A 22898-nucleotide genomic window follows, 5' to 3' on the forward strand; every position below is an offset into this window, starting at 1 on the left:
ATGCCTCAGCCACCACCTTGGTCATGTGCTCATTATTTTCCATGATGGCCTTAAGAAGATCAATGGCAGAATTCTTTTGTACAACCAACTGAGCATTGTTCACCTTCTACTCACTAATAACGTTCAGGGCGCGTTGTTCCCAAGCCCGAAGTTCCGCAATCACACCATCTTGCAAGGTGTGAAGGGCTTCACTTGGAAGCACGGCCAAATTTATCCCAACCCTCTTGAGGGCACTAACAGTGGCCCTGTTAGCTTCTGCTTCTATAGTCAGTGCTCCATCCGGTAGTGCTATGGCCCAGGGATCCAGCGTGTGCACCATTTTTGTTGCCTCTAAAGTTCCAGGTGCCAAACTAGTTGACGCCGCGCTGCTTTGCCCCACACTGGTCTGTACCTATGACACCTGGATCTACATCTCACACAAACCCATTTGAATGGCACCCAAGGCCTGTTTTTTATGTTGCTCGAACTGTTGCAGAAGTTCCGCAGTCGCATCCTTCACCATATTTCCAATGTCATTCAAATCACCTTCTGTTAAGGTGATTGGGTCGAGGGATGTTTTGTTGGCCTTGGACTTCTTTCATGACCCTAATTTCTCTTGCTCCCTGTTGCACTTAACCCAGAATGGAGTAGTCTTTGGGTTTCCTCCTCCCTATTCGGATCACTACTCTTCCTCTTCTCTCTCTGGGGAAGGAAATTTCTAACTCCTGTCAGAGTCATGCTCCTTCTTTTCTTCCTGCCCTTCTGTTTTCTTTTTGGAAATGCTCTCCACTTTGGCTTTGTCCTCAACCTCTTTCTTCCTCTTTTTGGCCAAATGTTCCATCTTTATTTTGGCCTCTTCCTTCTTACGCTTTGCTACAGTCTTGGTAGAACCAGCTGTTAAGTCTGAGGCTGTGTACCACTCTACTGGCCAGTGGTTGAAGATCGCCGCAATTGTGTCATCTATGGCTAGGTATGGAAGGTCATACCACTTTTGATCAGGGTCCTTCCGCACTCACATGGAGACACAGTGGAAATCTGCCTTTAACTCCACATACCCTGCCAACTGTTCGATGACAGTTAGTGACAACAACGGTTTGCAGTTGATGGCCATGTTGATACTCATCTCCATCAAGATCCAAAATATCTTGCTATCCTTGACCCTTTGGGGGTCCTTGCTAGCCCAGAGCGAAGCAAACTTTGCTGCTTCTGGTAAATCCTGCACGACTGGAGGAAACAAATTATCCTCCAATAAATCCCATGTGAGCAATACTATGGATAGCAGTAGCCATGCATAGTGAAAAGTTTTTCCATGATCCTACACCTCTCTGTAGTTCGCGAGGAACTTGCTATAGAGGTAGCGTGCCCAGTTGAATTGTACAACCTTTGTGCACTGGCCACTAATGATACGACCAGTGCTGACACTTCATTTGCACGACACTTCCTCATAATTTTCCCAGCCAACATTTGGGTGGCTACTTTGACCACGAGGTTAGTTATACTAGAAATGGAGTAGCCGCATGGCTTCTTGGCGAGCTTAAATTTGTCCTTCATTTGCTTGGCGAGGTCGCACTCACCTGTCTTTCCACCAAATTCCATGGCCAGATTTAATCCTGAATGTGGCAGTCAAGTGATCCTATGGATTAGCATGTCAGTGATCAGTATTGGTTCTTCTAACCATAGGCACCCATCATGCACCAAGCATAACAGTTGTTTGATCACTATCATGGTTATGGGTGTGCAGTTGTAATGCGGCACCCATAGCATGTTTAGCAGTCCTACCTTGTCCACCCCTTTTATCCACTTCCTTGGCTCTAGCACAGTCACACCAGAGTCCTTATAGAAGACACGGTGCATGAATTGATCAGTCGCTAAGTGGGGAAAGCACTTCGTATCGGCCAAATCCCAATCCTCCAGCTTTAAATGGGGGACACACACTAGATGTGGTCCTTCAAAGGTGATCTTTTCCGGCAGCAATGGTGTATGGAGTGTGACTTTGCTCGCATCAATGTCCTTTGGGATTTTTGCCTTGCCTCGACACGGAGGAATTGTTGGCATTATGACACAGATTTGGCGCTATGACACAAGTGTTGTCCTTGATGGCAACTCTCACAACTGACAGATCACAGTTCAGGCTCACAGAATGAAGAAAGAAAGGTATACGCAGGTTCCCATTGACCAAGCCGCGTGTACACGCGGGTTCGCAGAACAAAATGCGCGTATGAGTGTACACATGCACTTTCAGGAAAGGAAAGGCGCGTACATGTTGGAAAACTTGGTTTTGGTCCATGGTACATGGACCATGGTATTGTGATCCATGGTATTGGTCTAAGGTATCTTGTCTGAAGTGTTGACCCCAGGTATTTGGTCCAAGGTATTGATTCTAAGTGGTTTTGGACCATGGTATTGAGCAAGGCCTAAGACTATAAAAGGAGGAAAAGATCATTAGGCAAAGTAACTCATCAATTCAATATCTAATGAAGAGCAAGATCTAGTATACAAGTGATTGGGTTATGGTGCACAACTGGATTTGAATCAAGGCACTTGATGAAGGATAAGTTCTATTGATGGGTCAAGATCTTAAAGCTTGAAGAGAAGTATCTTTGTGTGGTTTTGATCCTTTATCTAAATAATTGGCACATGTCGTAATCTATAAATATGATGATCTGGGTATAACTAATGTCTGAATATTTGTAAAGGTTAAAATCATCATTTACAGATTTGTAAGCAGGTTCATTATAGCAAAGGCACGTATACACGTTGGTTCGGCATTTCAAAAGTGTGTATACATAGGTTTGCCTTGATACACATGCGTATGCACGCAGGTTCATCACATTGAAGTAGCGTATACCTCATAAAATATGCTTTAGCTACTTCTGATTATTGTTACAGTGTTCTGGGTTCTGGCTTGGGTTCTAGTTACTGTTACTGTATTCTGGTTACAACATTCAGAGAACTGATTGTTTGATTCAGTTTTTGGTTGGTGCAAAGGAGATTGGTTGATGCAGATATATTTGACGTTTGATTGATGTTATTGATGGATCCAGTCTAAAAATTTATGAAACGTGGTCCCTGGAAGAAAAGAGAAGGTTGTAGCCTTCTGTAGGTCAGCACCTACGGTACATCAGCTAGTACAAGAGCTAGGGAATTGTAGCTCCCTTCTAGGAGAAGCTAGAGAATGAGAGAAGGTTGTATCCTTCTGCAGGTAGAAGCTTGTGTACTAGTATAAGACTACACCAGTACAAAGTATTGTAAAAAGAAGTTTCTTATTAAAAGAAAGATAGAGACGATTACAGTAGGTGGTTTTCACCCACATTGGGTTTCCACCTTATATCTTGTGTTCATGTGTGTGACTGTCTATTCTGTTTTTACTGTTCCTGGTTATATGGTTATGATGCATAGATTACAGGTCAACTTATGAAGAATTAACTAAATTATAAGTTTACAGGATATACGCTAGTTGCCTTATATACAGTTGCGTATACACTCATGTTTCGTTAACTGAAGTAGCGTATATGAATCAAAATATGGAAATGAAATATTATTGACTTGCTAATACTGATTCACCCCCCCTCTCAGTATTATTTCCAATAGGAATGTATTTGGGCAGTTTAGAGATAGGTTCGAACCCTTCAATGTGAATGTCCTCTGCCCCCATGTCAATGTCTTCCCCACCAATATTGATTTCTTCATTGTCTTCTTCAGGTTCCAGGTCAACTACCTTGCCCTTCTCTTGCGCGATGGGCTTTTCCTTCTGTGGGTGTTTTCTGGGTGACACGCGCACTGACGGTGTTGCTTTCTTCTTATCTTTGTTCGTTTTCAGACCCTCTTTGGTCAGCGTAGGCCTTGGCCTGGGCGACCTCGACGATTTGGATACCTCTACAGGTACTTCGACACTTGCTATCTCTGGGGCAGCTTCCTCAGCTTCCATTGCTACCTCTGGGGTAGCTCCCTCATCTGCCATTGCTTCTCCAATAGTCACAGTTTCTACGGGCGCTGACATGATACTAGTCAAAAACTCCTATGTTTCCTTCGGCAAACTCTCAAACGTTGAACTTGTTATCAAAGCTGCAAAGTTCTCATGGTTCATATGCGCCTGAGAGCTCAACACCTCAATTCTCAAAATGCCAAGTGTTTTTTGCTGGGCAACCATCTGTAATTTATAGGGATTTTCTAATTCAAATCCGACCGTTCCCCCCAAAATTCGTTCATAAATGCTAGATTAGCTGTAGATTTTCAAAGATATTTCCCTTAAATTCTGACTTAAGGTAATCATCAAAGGCGATTGTCAAATCATGAATAGTAATGATAACGGTCACTTTTCAACTACCCTATGTGGTTCCTTCTTCGATAGGTAGCTCCCCGCGTGTTTCTGTTGATACTGTGACATTCCTTCATTTCACACAGTTACCCAATCGTGTAGCTCCACAATTCGAGCAGTGTATTTTATAGTCTTGCACCTCCTTTCAGCTGCCTAGAGCACTAAGACTATGCTTCCATCATGTAGTCATCTAGCTGGATCGCCAATGTATAGATTCGATCGACTACCATTCACCTTTCCTGGGAAGGGTACTTCATTTAATTTTACCAACTGAATTGCACCACCATTGGTAATCTCCTTGATGACATATGGCCCCAGCCAATGCATCCTAAATTTTCCTGGAAATTTATCAAACTTGTTGTCATATAGTAAAACTAAATCATTTACCTTGAAGGTGCGTAGTTTGATGTGTCGATCATTCCATGCCTCTTCACGCTCCTTTTTAACTTGTTGATGGAATCCAACTAGAAATCTATCCTCTTCAATCTCTGTTAGCTATGCGAGCCTCTCCTCTAGGGCTTCATGATCTGCCATCCCTGTGAATGTCGCTATGTGCAGACTAGGTACAATGTACTCCATCGGCATCACAGCTTCTACACCATAGACCAACTTGAACGACATTTGTCCAGTTAGCTTCTTGCAAGTTGTTCTATAATCCCATAGCACCGCGGGTATGCACACATCCCAATCATTTCTTTGAGCATTGCAAACCTTTTTTAGCGCACTCTCCAATATTTTTTTAAATGCTTCCACCATCCCATTAGCCTATAGGTGATATGGCGTGCTCTTCTGATGGTAATTCCTTCGTCATCACACTGATTGTCTCATTAAGAAAATGCGTACCTCGTTCGCTCATTAACATTTTTGGACAACCAAACCTTGTCAGCACGTACTCAAAGATGAATTTTCTTGTTGCATTGCTTGTGCAGTCCTTCATAGGCTGCGCCTCTACCCATCTGGTTAAGTACTCAGTCGTGATGATGATGTATCGTGCACTTGTCTTCTTTCCTAGAGGTTAAATTGGTCCCACAAAGTCAATCACCCACTTCTCGAAGGGCTATAATGATATCTGTGGATTCAGTGGTATCTCATCCCTCCACGAGGGTCTATCAGTCCTTTGGCATGCATATCATGCCCTACAATATGCTTTTGAATCCTTATGCAGTGTCAGCCACCACAATCTAGCACATAGAATCTTCTACATTGTTGCCTTTCCTGCATAATGACCTCCCTCGGCTCCACCATGAGCCTCAGCAAGGATGTTGTTTCATTCAAACTTTGGTGCATAACGTCACAATATTTCATCTATTCCCATTTTGTACAAGTGCACTGCAATGATAGAAAACTCTGCCGCTTGCACCACCAGTTCCTTCTTCTGTTGACTTGTATATCCTTCTGGAGTCATTCCTGTCATCAAGAAGTGTATAATATCTTCAAAGTGACTATTCGCGACATGCACTACAAAGAGCTACACGTCAGGCAGTCCTTCCTCCAAATTATTAGGCCCTTCTCCAGTTTCAATGTGCGACAAATGATCTGGTCCTGCATTTAATCATTTTGGTTTCACAATGAATTCAAAATCATATTCCTATAACAAAAAAAACCACTTGCATATATTCCCCCCCAACACAGGCTTGTTGACCAGGTATTTCAATGTAGAATGGTTTGTATACATCTTAAAATGTCTGCCCAATAGATAATGCCTGAACTTCTGGAGTGCGTACACCATAGCTAATCCCTCGCGCTCTGTCATGGAATAATTTTTCTCAGCTTTGAACAACTTCCTACTTACGAACACTATAGGATGATCCAATTCCCCTTCATTGGCCTATGCCAGTACTGCTCCCAGGGTAATACATGACACATCCACATGCACATGAAATTCCTTCTTCCAATCTGGGAAGACTAGGATTGGTGTGGTGACCATCTTCTCTTTGAGCACATCAAGCTCTTTTGACATTCCTCATTCCAGCAACATGTAGCATCCTTTTTTAATAGCTTCTCCATCGACGCGGTGATCGGGGCATAGATTTTGATAAACTTTCTATAGTACCCAGTATGTCCCAACGTTGTGTGCAGTTGTTTCACACTTCTTGGTGCCTCCAAATTGATTATAACCATGATCTTCACGAGGTCTATCATAAAGCCTTGTATGCATACCACATGACCTAGAAAGATCCCAAAAGGGACACAGAACAAACATTTCTTCAGATTGAGTGTGATCTGGTACCTCCGCCGTGTATCTAGAATCAGGCATAGACTTTCTAAGTGGCGCTTTACCAGTCCAAACATTGTCTAATCGTCAAATTATACCTCCATAAATTTATGAATGAAGTCCTTGAATGGTGCAATGACTACACGCGAAAAGATCATCGACGCATTCTTCAACCCAAAAGGCATTACAGTGTACTAAAATCATCCCCACTCGATTGCGAAGGTCGTCTTACTTCTATCCTTAGGTGTGATTTTGATCCGATGGTACCCAGAAAACTCATCAATAAATGAGTATGCTTCTTGGACACCAACATTATCCAACACCTCATCAGTGAACGAAGTTGGGAAGGGATCATGCACACAGGTGTCATTCAACTTCCTGAGATCTACGCATATCCGTATCTCATCCTTATGTTTCTTGTCTTGAACTACCATTTGGCTTACCTAATCAAACTCCTCGATTGGTTCAATGATACCTGTTGTAAGCCTTTTATCCAACTCCAAACGGACCCTTTCTTTATACTTTGGATTGAGGCGGTAAGGTCTTTTCTTAACTAGATTCAAGTCCGGTTTCAGAGTGATCTTCATGACACCCAAGTCCCCTATTATCCCTTTCAGATCCAAAAACTTCGTGGGGAATAGATCCTGATATTCGCGGAGTAATTCGGTGACCTTATCTACTGTCGCATCATCCTAGTAGTCCCCAATCTTTGCAAACTTTGGCTCTACCTCCGTGCCAATGTTCACCTGTCTAGTTTTGAGTGGCTCAGTTATGTCTGGGTTCTCTAGTTGCGGTCCCTCAACTTTGCGGTGACCTTCAGTCTCTGGAATATTAATCTTCCTCGGGTCTTCATCTTCTTCTTTTGCTGTTACATTGTAGCACTCCAGCGCATGGCTTAGCTGGGTAGTCCAATCAGGTTGAATCAAATCTAGAGGATCTTGTGGTATCCTAAAGATCACTGCCTTAACCTCCTGCAATGCTTCATCGATACATTCAAACCCATCCTCAAAGCTAAACATCATAAAAAATCCTTGGCGCAAAACATCCCATTCTTCAGTGCCATGGCGGAGTTCTGTCTCCAAGTACCAATTCATTGGTATAACATCCAAGGTATGAAAAAATAGATGGACCCACTCCGGCTGAGGCTTCGCTCCATACACTTCAGTCCATTTGGCCAAATGGTCACATGGATCATTCCTCCCATCATATTTTTCTGTTAGCCACACTTGTGGGTGGCCAAACCGCACTCTCATCATTTTTCTGTATACGCGCCAATCATCAAAACTGTCCTTGTGTGTGCCCCACCATCTCGCAGGTGTAGCACACAACACCCAGTCTAAGGCCTAGAAACGATGTTTCTCTTGCACTTCTCTCTCAAATGCATCCAAAAATTGATCAACATTAGTTAAACCATCATAATAAGGCAAATTTCTTACCTCCGATGATACACAATGCAACGAATTGGTCATCATATTACAGTACAGTGTAGATACTTCATACATACAATTTTGCCAGTGCTCCAGTTCTTCATCTAAATCTGATGTGCAGGAACTCTTGCGATCCAATGCAATACATCCATTTGTTGTAGGATTCACCCAATCTTGGTCTCGCACCGTTATCTTGTAAATCTAGTCCAAATTGTCATCACTTTCATAATCACAGACCGGTTCAGTATAGTGCAGTCCTTCTGCAGGTTCTAGGGGCACTACTACGCGGAGCGATTTCTTTTCAAATATCATATTCCACTTCTTCAGATTGATTACACCATTCATGTCAGTGACCCAGTTGATCCCAAGGAGCGCGGGGTAAGGATTGTTGTTATCCACAATCTCTATCACTTCAAAATCAACTAGTGTGCTCGCACCTTCAATATCAATTGTTACCACCTGCAACCTCCCCATTGGGATGATTTTCTGTTGATTCACCATCCTTAACTGAATTAGAGACCACTGTAGTGTAGGTCTCCCTATTCTCTCCCATGTTTGTTTCAGCAAAACATTTGTGTCCGACCCCAAATAAAATAACTTGATCCATCTCATATTCGCCTATCTGCGCAGTAAGCCTCATCTCACGTACCATTCTCATCTTATGCCTGCCTGACTACGCACAGTCTATCAGTAGCGTTTTCCTTCCCATCGCACCTATTGATCAGCTCCTGCAGTCCCTTCATAGCCTTGCTATCGCGTAGCAGTTTCATGCAGTTCTCCAAAAACGTGGTAATCATGGACGGGTCCATTTCTTCAGTTGACTTCTCCTGACTCCCTGAGGTAGAGGCCTGAGCGAAACTTTTCTTTGCTTCCATAAATGTTTCTTTTGCGTGTTCTAGATCAAACTTAGTCTCATTTTCTAGCGCTTTATGGACCCACTCACCTTCTTCAGGTTGCTTCCCCTTATCTTCACCAGTCATTGCCCCACTCCGCAGCACAATATTTACCTTAGGATCTTCCTTGCGAGGCTCAGCCCTCATCATCTGCAGGTTCTATGTTGGCTGCTAAGGCTACTCCCCCTTCTTACGTATCTTAGCCAATAATATAAGGAAATCCTATGTTGCATGGTCAAACTGAGTACAATAGTGGCATGAAAGACGTGTTGAATTTGGGCACTCTCGAGTGTAATGTTCTGGTTCTCCACAATTGTAACAAATAAACTGCCCTCAACCTCGTTCGCACCCCTGATACTCGCCTCGCACTCCTCTAGCACCTTGGTCTGGAGGTCACATTTCTACTTGCACCCTGTATGCAGGTGTCTTGTCCATCATTAATTCGTAACTTCGGCAAGTGCGCTCATCATGACCCATTGATTGACAGAAGTTGTAGAAGAGCTGTTGTGGTGTCTGTTCCAAGTATTTAACAATTTTAAATACTTACCTCGCGGCCCCTTGAAGAAGCAGTGCTCTGCTTCGCTATAACTGACCGAGTTATCGACCGCGAACTCTATCATAAATCCTCCTATGATACCATCAATCCAATGGTCGACAATGTGCATGATCTTATCTTCAAAGGCTTCTAATCTTCGCACTAACTTTGGGGTCCAAACAATCGGACCGTCAAGCCTCCACCTCCCTTAGTCGTATGCCAACTTCGCAATCCACTCATATAATTCAATCGGGAAGGAACAAAAGAATATTTCATGTATCTCTGTGTACATATATCTATCCAACCACTGTTCTTTCGTAAATCGCAGATTCCTATTTTCATGCACCAAAAATTCGTGGATATTTTTATCCAACCAGTCTTCAATCTCTTTCTTAGTTGGATTCCAATGATGCAACATCATACATCTCTCATGCAGATCCCGGTCTCGGCAACGAAAACATTTGCTGGCTTGATGAGCCTTGACCCAGGTTCAATGTTAAGTGAGCTAAGCAAATCCCTACACTACTAGCCCTTTCGGCATCAATCCATGGAGCGCAGACTGAAGTCTCACCCGAAGCAGTATGGTGGAATGAAGGAACCAAGTTTCCGCACCCTGAGATGGTTTTGATGTTGGTTTTATACCCTAACCCTTCCTTCGCGCAAACCTATAATCCATTTAGGACTTATCAATGTACTTCTTTTATTCATCCTTGAAGCCTCCGCTAAAGTCTATGGTTGTCCTTCACGGACCCTAAATAGCAAATTCAGACACTTACGCGCCTCTATAATTATCCTTACTTCTCTATCTACCCCGATTAGCTTAAGTATTGGTTAACTTCAACATGCATTATGATTATCTTTGTGTAAATAGATATTCTTACTTGCATTCATATGACAAAGTAAAATACATAGATTCGTGCATCAATATAGCATTAAATCATAAACCCAACATTCAACATAACATCATCGCAACATTCATAATAGAAGTAAAATAACTCATACACAGATATCTCCAGAATAATTATCTTTATTGATGGTTCAGATCTCCAGTACAAACTCTAACTTCCTACGCACACAGTTGTAGGGGTCTACGCACCCAGCTATGGACTTCTACCCTAGGCCTTTGCGCACTCAGCTGCAGAGCCTCTTCCTACACTAAGACTCTTCACTCTTAGCTCTCAATTGCGCCCAAATTCCTTAGAAATCTACTTACTACTTCCCTTAGACTCTTCTAAGACTCCCTTTTTATACATTCCCATGGCCCGCGGACCAAGGGCAGATATCATCAAGCTGACACAAACTATCTAAAGGAAGGCCAGAAACCCTTTTTGACTGTTTACATCTCCGTGCTTCGCGACCACAAAATGCGGAGACTTCACATTCTTTATACAAAACTTGGACCTTTAGCCCCAAAACTTGGGTTTTTAACCCCAAAGTTGACCCCAGGGGACTCGTTCCCAACAGTATGGTCAGATCATATATAGAGTGCAACACTCAACATGGGTGTCAAATTTTGTCCCTTTAAGGAATAAGTCCAGGGAGATCCACATCATAGTTTTATGATATCTCAACTGTGCCTTAGATAAAGACAACTACCCCATGTCATCCATGTAAAAATTATTGAAAATAGTATCGGGATCCAAAATGTTTTATTTGTTAGATGGATATTCTGGATATAACTAGTTTCTAGTTGCAAATCCTAATATACTCAAGGCCACATTCAGAATGAAGTGGGGCATGTCCATGTCTAGACAAATTTCGTTTTGGCTAATCAACGTTGGTGCAACATTCCAACGTGTTATGTACATTGCTTTCCGTGCACTCATTGGGCAAAGTATAGTAGTCTATCTCAACAATGTAACCATATTCTCCAAATAGAGGTCAGACCACCAACTCCACTTGAAGAATATTTTTGAGTGATGTCGCAAGTACGGGATATCCTTAAATCACAAGAAGAGTAAATTTGCAGTGTCTGAGGGTAATCTCTTGGGCCACGTCATTGTTAAGAGTGGGATTAAGGCAGATCCAAATAGGATCAAGACAATCATGCAAATTCCCTTCCTAGTGAATAAGAAATACATGCAATCTTACTTTTGGAAGATCAACTTCCTCCACAAGTTCATGTTCGACTATGCCCAGAATTTCAAACCAATACAGGAGATGGTGAAGGACACATTCTCTAAATGGGATAAAGGGAAAAGGATGTGTTTTCCCATATTAAGTAGGCTATAGTAGAAGCACCCGCATTGTAAAAACCATACTTCGATAAATATTTCTTGCTCTACCCTTTTGCTTCCGATACCTCTCTTATTGATGTGCTCACTCAGAAAGATAAATTGAATAATGAGAGGCCTATCTCCTTCATGAGCGCAAGTTTGCAAGGACGAGAGCTTAACTACCCAACCGTGGACAAACAAGCTTATGCAGTATATAAGGTGGTAAAGCTTTTTAGGCCCTATCTATTGAATAACCATTGTATTATCTTTGTCCCACACCCAAAAATCAGATCATTGCTTGTTCAATAAGAGCTGGGTGAAAGGAAAGTGAATTGGATGACCGAGTTACAAGAGTATGATCTAGAAATCAAGCTAGTTCACACAATCAAGGGTCATGGGAGAAATAAATTGAGATGTATAATGTTGAGTGAGCCTCCTCAACTATAATCATAAACTCTTGGTACACAGATGTGTTCCAATACCTTGAGCATGACATAGTTCCCTCTCACTTTCCCGCACGATAGAAGAGGGAAGTCATACTTAAAGAATTATCGTATCAGTTGTTGCATGGGGTGATTTTTATAAAGCACCACAACAAAGTACTTCTCAAGTGTTTGGAGGTGCATGATTCTAAAAAATTATTGTGTGATCTCTACGACGGACTAGTTCGGGGACACTTTGCAGGAAACACTATAGTGCATAAGGTTGTGCGGGTCAACTTTTACTGGCCTACATTGTTCATAGATGCTCATGCTTATGCCTGCAAGTGTCTGGTATATCAAAGGTGTGCTGACAGAAACAAGAAGTTAGCTGCCCCGCTATAATCCATTGCAGTGGAAGAACCTTTTCAACAGTGGGGCTTGGACATTATTGGGGAAATTTTCCTGCACTCGTCAAAGAAGCACCACTATATCTTAACTGCTACAAATTACTTCACACAGTGGATAGAAGTAGTTTCACTCAAATAGGTGAATGATCAAGAAGTCATTATCTTTCTGCAACAGAACATCATTTCCAAGTTCAACGTTCCTACTTCACATGTTTTTTGACAATGCAACATACTTTTCATCATTAAGATTCTATGGTTTTTCATTGGAAAATAGTGTCATATTGAAGCATTCAGCTAATTATTATCCACAGGGGAATGGTCTTGTAGAATCCACGAACAAGAATCTTACTTGAATTATCAAAAAGACCACATTCTATGAACAACGAAATTGACACTCTACTTTGGCGAATACCTTATGGGCTGACTGAGTCATACCAAAAACTTCCTTGAACACCTCCCTTTACTTCCTAGTTTACAGAAAATAAGTCATCCTCCCTCTGAACATCTACTTTCCTACTCTCTGAATATCACAAGAATCCTAAGGAGAGCCATGTCTATTAATTCAGCATAGGATGGACACCCTCCATAAGCTACAGGAAGAAAGGTTGAAAGCTAAAGAAAAAATTTCACTTCACCAAATTTGTAGCAAGAGGTGGCTCGACAAGAAGTCTGCAGGGAAAAACATCTCTAGTGTGGTTGACATAATCTTAAAGTGGGACAAAGCCCACGAGGACAAAGGAAGGCACACTAATTTTCAGTCCCTGTGGATTGGGCCATTCACGGTGCACAAAAAGTTTGTCCAACACACATATTGTCTTCAATCACCTGACAGGAAGATTGACTCTCTCCCTGTCAATGGCCAAGACTTGAAACAATTTTTTCAATGAAAATCAGGGGTTGTGCCCTACATTGTGTACACAGTGTTTTCTTTTGTTGCTTGTTTGTTTGTTTGGATCTTATATTGGTTTCTATTATGTGAATAAGTGTTGTTCATAAGTATATTGCGGCTTCTATGTATGTGTGCGGTTGAACTATAAAGAGTCTTGTGACACTTTATCACTTGGGTAGCATTCTATCCGTCTTCTTGGTGTTGGTTACATCTTTTGGTCGATGAAGTTTCGTTGGAAAATACTATCCATCTGTAAGGAGAGTTTTAGTCCAACCATGAACCCATGTTTAGTCCGGAAACGTCCCATAATCGATTTTTTTTTTCTACTTTAGTGTTCTCAAGCTTATCCAGCTTGTATAAATGGAGAAGGGGAAAATCTAAACGATTAAACCTAAATAATAGGTCTCTATATGATCCTCTGAAGGAACAACCACTTCTGCTCTCAATAAGTTGGGATCCCTCTTCTACCCCAAATAAATAAGTGGAAATGCATAGTTCTCTTTAAACAAATAATTAATGGCGAAATATGTTGGGGTACTATCCAGGCTCACTGGTAGCGGAGCAATGTTTGTGTTCCAGCATGACTCCGTCAGGGTACTGTCCAGGCCTGCTGTCAGCGGAGCAACACCAGAGATGAAAAATTATACTTTGAAAATCTTAAGCTCGCGAGCTACAATACCCTTCCCAACTCGAAACATTATGATTATGTTGAATCTCATGTTGTGTTCGACTAAGAAGGTATAGAGGGGACCATGTTTGTTCATGGGCTAAGTGGGAAGGCCGAAGTAATCGGTACGATGAATCAATACCCCATGAAGAAAAGAGGCCTTGCACAAAAGAAGTTAACCAAGACAAAGAAGTTGGAGTTTAATAGTGTGTCGCCAAGCATTGTAGATGGTGCAACACCCTCCAAAATTTTGGCTTCACTCAATTTTAGAGCTTTCCTTGGTCTTTTATATTTTTTTTGCAAGCACTAGAACTCATTTCATGACCTTTCTTGCAGTGATTTGGCCCCTTTTTCATGTTGACTTAACCAACGTTTTTTGGCATGTTTGGATGTTGGGCAATGCTTGTGAGCCTTTTATGATGGTTTCAAAGGTCAGTCTTTGTGTATATGAGTTTTCCCAACCATGTAAACATCATGGTAAATTTTAGGGGCGAATTTTAGCCCAAGGGCGAAATTTAAGGGGTTTTTCATTTTAGAGGGGCGAAATTTTTATAAAACACCCATTTCATATATTTAGCCCAACTTTTATTTAAAAAATAATTATTTGTTTCATTTTAGAACAAGAAAAAAGGGGTTGATAAACTTTGAAAAGACTCATTTAACCTGATTCGCCTAGTTTGGAAGGTTATATTCCATCACAATTACCCAATTTTTTGCTTTGCAATCTGGTTTGTGAGGTGGTTTGGGAGGTTGTATTTGGTCCCAATAAATAAAAATTTAAATAAAGTGGAGGTATGGTAAATAAATAAAACCTCTTTTTATACTTACTCCAAAGGTATGGTAAATAAATAAAATATAAATAAACTAGGGGTATGGTAAAGAAATAAAACCTCTTTTTATATTTACTCCAAAGGTATGATAAATAAATAAAAATATAAATAAACTAGAGGTATGGTAAATAAATAAAACCTCTTTTTATATTTAGTCCATAACCCTATTTCTATTTAAGAAGGCTCAAAAAAGAGGTTTTATTTAAGTGAATCCTATGAGTCAAATACCATATTTATAAAAGAGGTATTGTAAATTAATAAAAATATAAATAAACGAGAGGTATGGTAAATAAATAAAACATTTTTTGTATTTACTCCATAAGTCACCTTATATTTAAGGACACTCAAAAAATGTGTTATGAGGCAAATAAAAATAAATATGGCACATGGTATTGACCCATGGTATTCATGTGGAATGTAGCCTATTTAAAGGGGGGAATTAAACCAGCATAGGTCCATCTTTACTCTAGATCTACTAAGCACCGAGAGGGATCAAATATCGTGATATGCAAACTAGCATAGAGTGAAAAAATATTTGATCCCTCTCGGGGCTTGGTAGATCAAGAGTAAAAATGGATCTTGTAATTTAATGTCACTTGAACATTTTAACTTGGTTAAAATAAAAAAATAAAATAAAAATCAATTATTAATTTTGTTAATTTTTATAAATTACTAATAGTAGTTTTTAAGCTCTAGGTTTATGTTAACCCATGGTATTGGCCCATGGTAATACCATGGTATTCATGTGAGCATAGACTATTTAAACGGGAAATTCTATCAGTAGATCCATCTTAATTCTGGGTCTACCAAGTGCTGAGAGGGATAAATAGACTTCATCCAAGAGTGGTAGATGTGGAGTTAAGATGGATATAGGTTAGTTTTTATGTTAATGAATTATTAAATAGACTTAGGAAATTATATTGTAAAAAACATCTTAAGGTGAATGGTTAAAGCTACATTTAGTAACTTCACAAAATTTAGTAAAAAATACCAATATCTCCATTAATATTGGCTTTTCTTATTTAACAAAAAAAAAATTCAAAACAATGAAATCTTATCACTCTTTACGCATCACCCCCGCAGAAGAGAGATAGTCGCTACCCAGATTTCCCACCATTTTTCAAACGTTCTATATATGATATCTTCTTGAAAATGTTAAGGTATTGATGTTGGGTTAGTTATTTGAAAAATATGTTGGTTTGTACAACCTTTCATCTTCTCTGTTATTCTTAGTTTGTCATAATGATCTGTAGGGGTTGGGCTACTACACCATATTGTCCTAAAAGGCAGAGTTTGTGCACCAAAAAGGAAATTGATCAAGATGTTACAACTGGCTGTTAAAAAATTCAAGATGTATGAAGGTAGTGAATTATGCTAATAAGAAATTTATACGTATGAAGGTAGTGAATTAAGCTAATAAGAAATTTAGATTGGGAGAGATGTAATTAAATTGTCTTATTTAATTGAAGATTTCCAATTAAAATAATAATAAATCTACATTTATATATTTATATATTGATTGGAAGGCTTCTCACAATGGTCACTTCTTTCCATTAGATCCCCTTCGGGCCTTTGGGATACCTACTACTTTCTTATATTATATAGTTGGGGCTTGCTACTTGTTGGCGTGTTGGGGTAAACAAACTTGATGTGTGTTTTTTTTATCTTGCAGTTGGAGTCTATGGAATAAGAAAGAAATTTGATAGCTTTACAAAAACGATAGAGAAAATATTTATCTCTCCCACCTTGACAGAACTGGTGGTCAACATCAACACCTACAAGAACTTTGTTGTGGAATATTATCAAAACTAATAGAAGGATATGAAAGAGTGTACAGTAAGAACTTTGACAAACATGGCCATTGAAACTTGCAACATTGTTTGTAGGAAGAGAAAATTATGTTTCTTTTTTCCAAACATGTATGTTAGCATATTACAGTTTAATGAATATGTTTTCCTATTATCATATATGGTTTCATACTTTAACAAAACATTTGCCAAAACTTCACAATGTTTTATTATTCAGTGAAAGATTTGCCAAGATCTTACAAGATTTTATAATTCAGTGAAAGATTCGCCATGACTTTACAAGATAATATAATCTGGTGAGAGATTCACCAAAAAAATTATATATACATATTATATTATTGATAAAATCACCTCCTATTTTTCCTATGTATCATGGGGATTCGCCTATTTATTATACATATAAATTTAGGGCAGTCCTTAAACTTTTCCCTGGTAAACATATATCGCATGCATACACAAAGTCTTGAACATTGTCACACAAGTTTTGTCACAGTCGTCCTAAAGCCTATCTTAAGTGTTGACCTTGTTGTATCTTGTTATGAGGAAGTGACACAGAGGGAAGTGGCTTGTTTATGTATTCTGATGATTGATGTTGTTGTGTCATCAAAGTATGCTATGTTTGTGATCAGAGTCAAGGTTCATCATAGTTCATCACCCATCCCACACTTAGCCATTTTCAGAAAATCTTCCTGACCAAGTAACTTAGCTTCATTAGGCCTTGATTGAACTGTGTACTACACAATCTCAACCCTCTAAGTTGTGACGTTGCTACTTGGAAATGCGTAATGTGAAGTCACTATCATCTAGGGTTGCTGACCTCTACAATTCCTGAGCCCAACTCTTGATCTTGACCCCAAGAATTATGATGTTGTTTCTCCCAGTCTGCCTTGAACTGTACACTTCACATCTTCAACCCTCAAGGTTTTCCCTTTTCTGCTAGAAATACGTAATGCGCAGAAGCCTAGCCTCTCTTGGCCTTCAAAATTGCACATAGACTTCTCCCATTGTCCTTTCCCTCATCGGGACCCCATTGCCTCCAGAGACTGCGTAGTTTTGTCCTTCAAGCCCCACTGAGATGCGCATTGCATAATATCAAAGCCTAATTTCTCCCCCTTACTATTGGAACTATGCAATGCGTAGTCACTATGCCCCTCTCCCCAATTTGTGACTTGTCCCCGACTCAATTCATGAATAAGAATGAATCATCTTAGACTAGGGGTTTTCGGATTGATGTCGTCCCGTCATGAGTGAATTGTAGGAGCATGTACACTATCAAGTCATGGCGAGATGACGAAGAAGGAAAAGAAGGAGGGAAACATTCCTAAAGACTCCCTTGAAGCTGAAATCACAAGTAGATCAATCAAGAGAAAGAAAAGGGACACAATTTTGTAACTACCATCCAAACTAAATATCATTTAAGACTCTCCATCACCAAGCCATGTAGAGGTGAAGAGAAAGCATATCCAAGAAGACATCCAAAACTCATCAGCAACAATGACTTGAAATTGCCACATCATCAAGCAGTCCATGTCAGCGGTGTCATGTCATATCATGTCATGAGTGGTCATATGCCACATCACTCTTGTGGACCATGTATATTGTATTCAAATGTATTGTAAAGTGGAAGTCCAAGAGGACACATATGGATATGGAAAGTCATGTAAGTTGAAAATCCATAGGAAGATGAATAATCATGAGGGTAGTCAAAAGTCACAAAGGGGAAATATCACCCCTTGTTTATATATACCCCCTCATTATATGAGAGAAGGACTTTTCATCTTAGCTCCTTCTGCAAGGCATTAGAGAGATCAACTAGTTATTTGAGGAGAAATGAGTGGCTCCAATGTCCCACTATTGGTGCTAGTGATGTAAAGTGTAAACATGTGTCTTGGATTTTTTTCTTAATAACATAAGCCTTTAAGGCCAACATGTTCTTTATGCATGGACTATGAATGTTTGTAAGACTATTCTGTGGATGTTTGTATTTCATGTTTGCCTTCACATGTACTAAGATAGTTGAACTATTTCGGTTATTTTAGTACTTATCTAATTAAGAATGTGTTGTAATGATTTTTATTGTTGTCCCATCCTTGTGGACTATTCCCAGAGATATTAAACATATCTTTCCCTGTTTGTTGGTCATAATGAACGTCACATCCATTGTGGACTATTTTGTTGGATGTTAGACAAATCCTTCTAGTTCATGTGTGTCTCTTCCTGGGTGGTACTATTACCTCTCACTTAGAGGCTCAATTTTCTCCCCCCTTTGCAGTAGAAGAACCTTGACGTAAGTGCAACTGCACACTCACCAGACATACCTCCCTTGATTTTTTGAGGACACCATTGCATCCCTATCTCGTACTGATAACTAGAGCCAAGGAAAATCTTTAAGGATTTGGAAACTAGACCTTTATATTGGATGGGACTCCTACACCAAATAGTGTGAGGTATGATTTGGGACTTCATACCAGGGAGATCTGCTTAATGATGGTAGGTCCAACACCATTAACATGTGCCAAAGTTGCTTGGTGGTTGGGGTCTTAAAAATATATTCATGTTTTCAAAGGCTTTGGCTGCAAAATGTGGATAACGTCTTCTATACACAAATAGCTTGTGGACCTGTGTTATTCAAAAAAAATATATTGCTCCACACTCACTTGATGATTAGATTCGCCTCCCGAACAAACCGAGACAAAATATTCTGGTAGTGTGGAGGGATGTTTTAAATTCCTTTCATTTGATATTTTTATGCTCTTAACCTGCAAATCAATACCCAAGCGAAGAAAAGATACCGAGAACACAAAATATGCGAAGAAAATATACCCAGAACACAGAATAGCAATGATTTTATTATTCAGAGAGAAATGTTCCCAGGCCTCTTCGAGGGGGCATCCTCCAATAGAGCAGAGCTCGATTACAAAACAAGACACAATGCTCCTCGCAGGGAGTCTCTATCCTTTATATATGACTCATACATGCAATACCACGAGCCAATATCGTGGGTTTTATTAATACCATCTATCTAATACTACCACCTATTTACCATCTATCTAATACTTCCGCCCATTTGCAACTAACTGTGGTCCCGTTATTAATTGCGGGTTAACCACTTACAAATATTAATATGGGCTTTATTGACTCTTGACTATGACGTGATCCCAAGACATAAATAAGGGGGTTAGGGTGGGACCCTAACATGCCCTCCCCCTTAAGACTAGCCTTGTCCTCAAGGCTAAAGCTGCGGAAACTGCTAAATAATAGTGGCTGGTTCCCAAGTTGCATCTTCCGGAGAGGTGTCTTTCCATTTGACGAGGACCTCCTTAATCATGCGACCGCGCAGGTGCTTGTCTCTTGTGTCTAGAACCTGTTCAGGTTGAAGCCAGATTGACCCTTCTTCATCCAATTCAGGTAGACTAGTTTGAACTCGGAAATTGTTCCCAATCACTTTCTTGAGGCACGATACACGGAAAACTGGGTGGATTTTTGCTGTAGGTGGCAAAGCCAACTTGTAAGCCACTTCTCCAATGCGTTGTAGTACTTGGTATGGTCCATAGAATTTTGGGGAGAGCTTTTGACAACCCTTGTCTTTGAGTGATGTTTGCTTATATGGTTGCAGCCTCAAAAAGACCTGATCCCCTTCTTGAAATTGGCGCTCTGAGCGATGTTGGTCAGCCTGTTGCTTCATACGGTTCTGAGCTTGATGAAGATTCTCGCGCAGATGGGCAAGCATGGTTGAGCGGTGTTGTAGGAGTTGATCCACGGCTTGTACTTTGGAGCACCCCGAGAGATAAGAAGTAGGGGAAGGTGGAAGTTGTCCATAGACTGCTTCATAGGGAGTCATTTTGGTAGTGGCATGATAGTTGGTGTTATACCACCACTCCGCCAGAGGTAACCACTGTACCCAAAGGTGTTGCTTTTCTGAAGTGAAACACCTAAGGTAGGTTTCTAGACATTTGTTGACGGCTTCGGTTTGACCATCTGTTTGCGGATGATATGAAGTATTGAGTTTGAGTTGAGTGCCTTGTATTCTGAAGAGCTCCTGCCAAAAATTACTGGTGAAGATTGGGTCACGGTCGGATACAATAGAAGTGGGCATGCCATGCAATTTGAAGATCTGATCCATGAAAGTTTGAGCAACCAAGGTTGGTGTAAATGGGTGGGGTAGGGCACAGAAATGAGCATACTTCGATAGTCGGTCCACAACCACCATGATGACTGACTTGTTCCCAGACTTTGGAAGACCTGTAATGAAATCCATGGAAACCTCTGTCCAAATTGACGCCAGAATGGGCAATGGTTGTAATGTGCCTGGTGTGTTGACGGTTTCCCCTTTGTGGCGTTGACAGACGTCACATTCTGCTACGAAAGTAAGGATGTCCTGTTTCATGCCGGTCCAAAAAAATGATCTTCTGGTGCGAGCATACGTCTTCTGAAAGCTCGAATGTCCTGCAATGGGAGATGAGTGCAATTCTGCCAAAATGCGACTTTTGAGGGTGGATGTTGGTGATATTACGACTCTGTCATTGTAGCGAAGAATATCATTCTGCCATGAGTAGCCCTTGCTGGAATTAGGATTTTCCTGCAATTGAGAAATGAGTTGGGAGAGCCCTGGATGTGAAAACCATTCCCTGCGAGCCTCTTCAATCCAGTCTGGAATGGGGAGGGAAATTGCGAGCAGAGTACTTTCCTCCTCAAATTGGCGCGACAATGCATCTGCTACCCTGTTGTCTTTCCCTTTCTTGTAAATGATCTCATAATCATATCCCAGCATTTTGGCTAACCATTTATTTTGTTGAGGGGAAGAGAGGCGTTGCTCCAAAAAATATTTAAGACTGTGATGATCTGTGCGGATTTGGAAACGTCGCCCCAACAAGTAAGGTCTCCAGGTCTCGACCACCATTTCCTTCTCGTAGGTAGATTGGCCCAGATTCTTCCCACTTAGTTGTTGGCTGGTGAAGGCCAATGGTCGCCCTTCCTGCATTAAGACCGCTCCAATACCTGTTCCCGAAGCATCACATTCAATGACAAATGATTTGGTGAAGTCCGGTAGTGCTAAGACAGGAGTGGAACACATGGCGGTTTTTAGAGCGATAAATTCCTGTTGTGCTTCCTCATTCCAGAAGAAGGAATTTTTCTTTAGGAGTTGCGTTAGGGGCTTCGCTATGCGGCCATAGTTGCGGACAAATTTACGATAATAGCCTGTGAGAGACGACCTTTAGCGGGGAAGTTGGGGCGGCTGGATTGGGCTGTTAATGCACGTTCCACCTTACGGGCTACCTGGCAAGCCTCTGTCCATGTGGGAGGGTGGTGGAGTAGAACCTGAGCTTTGATGGCTTCTTTAAGACCGCTGATAAAGCATTCCATGTAGAACTCATCTGTGAGACCCTTAGTGCGGAAGGCTAAGGCTTCAAAAGCAGTAATATATTCCTCCACTGTACCCGTCTGTCGGAGCTTAGTGAGACGCCCCAAAAAAGAGTCTTCCTGTTCAAAGCGACTGCGAAGAGTTTTGGCAAATTGGGCCCAATTCTGAAAATGTCCATTGCAACGCTGATGCCATTCCTTCCATTGCCATCGTTCATTGTCCAAGTACATGGTGCCAACCATAAGCTTAGTCCCCTCATCTGTGATATGATTCAATTGGAAGTACTGCTCCATTTGTGCTAGCCATGCGGACGTGTGAGAACCGTCAAATTTCTGCATATCCAACTTGGGAGGTCGCTGACTGGGTGGTGGATGGGAGTGCCAAACGTGAGGAGAGTGGCTAGACTCACCCTCATGGTATTCATGGCCATTATACGCCTCCTCGTGGGCTGGCTTCTTGCCCTTTGAGAATGCCTCCTGTATCTGGTTACTCATTCCTTTAAGCTCAAGTTCTATGTGGTCACTCATTCCTTGAAGGTTAAGTGCTATCTTGTCCACCGCAGTTTGGAGGGAGTTGACATAGTTTTCAATTTTGTCGATCCTTTCATTGGCCATCACTTGAGCGCGAGTTTCTACCATACACCAACCTGATGAAAAATTGGGACCGCCTAAAAATTTTTACTAAGAAATTGAATGGTACCACCTTGCTCAGCTCGTCGTCCTGATACTGATGGGCTAGGTCACCAATAAGCGCCCCGGAAGATCTCAGACTTCTTTTTTTTTTTTTTTGAAAAACTCCTAACGGAGTTTTACCCCTTCCTGAGCAATACTGCAGTCGCCAAATCCTCAAACTGTCAATGCCGCCAAAAGTCCTGCGAAAATCATATCCAGGTACAGGAACCCTTTGCAACTACTCTGATCTGGTGGATCT

Source organism: Pinus tabuliformis, chromosome Q (genome assembly GCF_031772625.1).
Source record: "Pinus tabuliformis cultivar Carrire ecotype Pingquan chromosome Q, CPIR1, whole genome shotgun sequence".
In the NCBI taxonomy this organism is placed as follows: Eukaryota; Viridiplantae; Streptophyta; class Pinopsida; order Pinales; family Pinaceae; genus Pinus; species Pinus tabuliformis.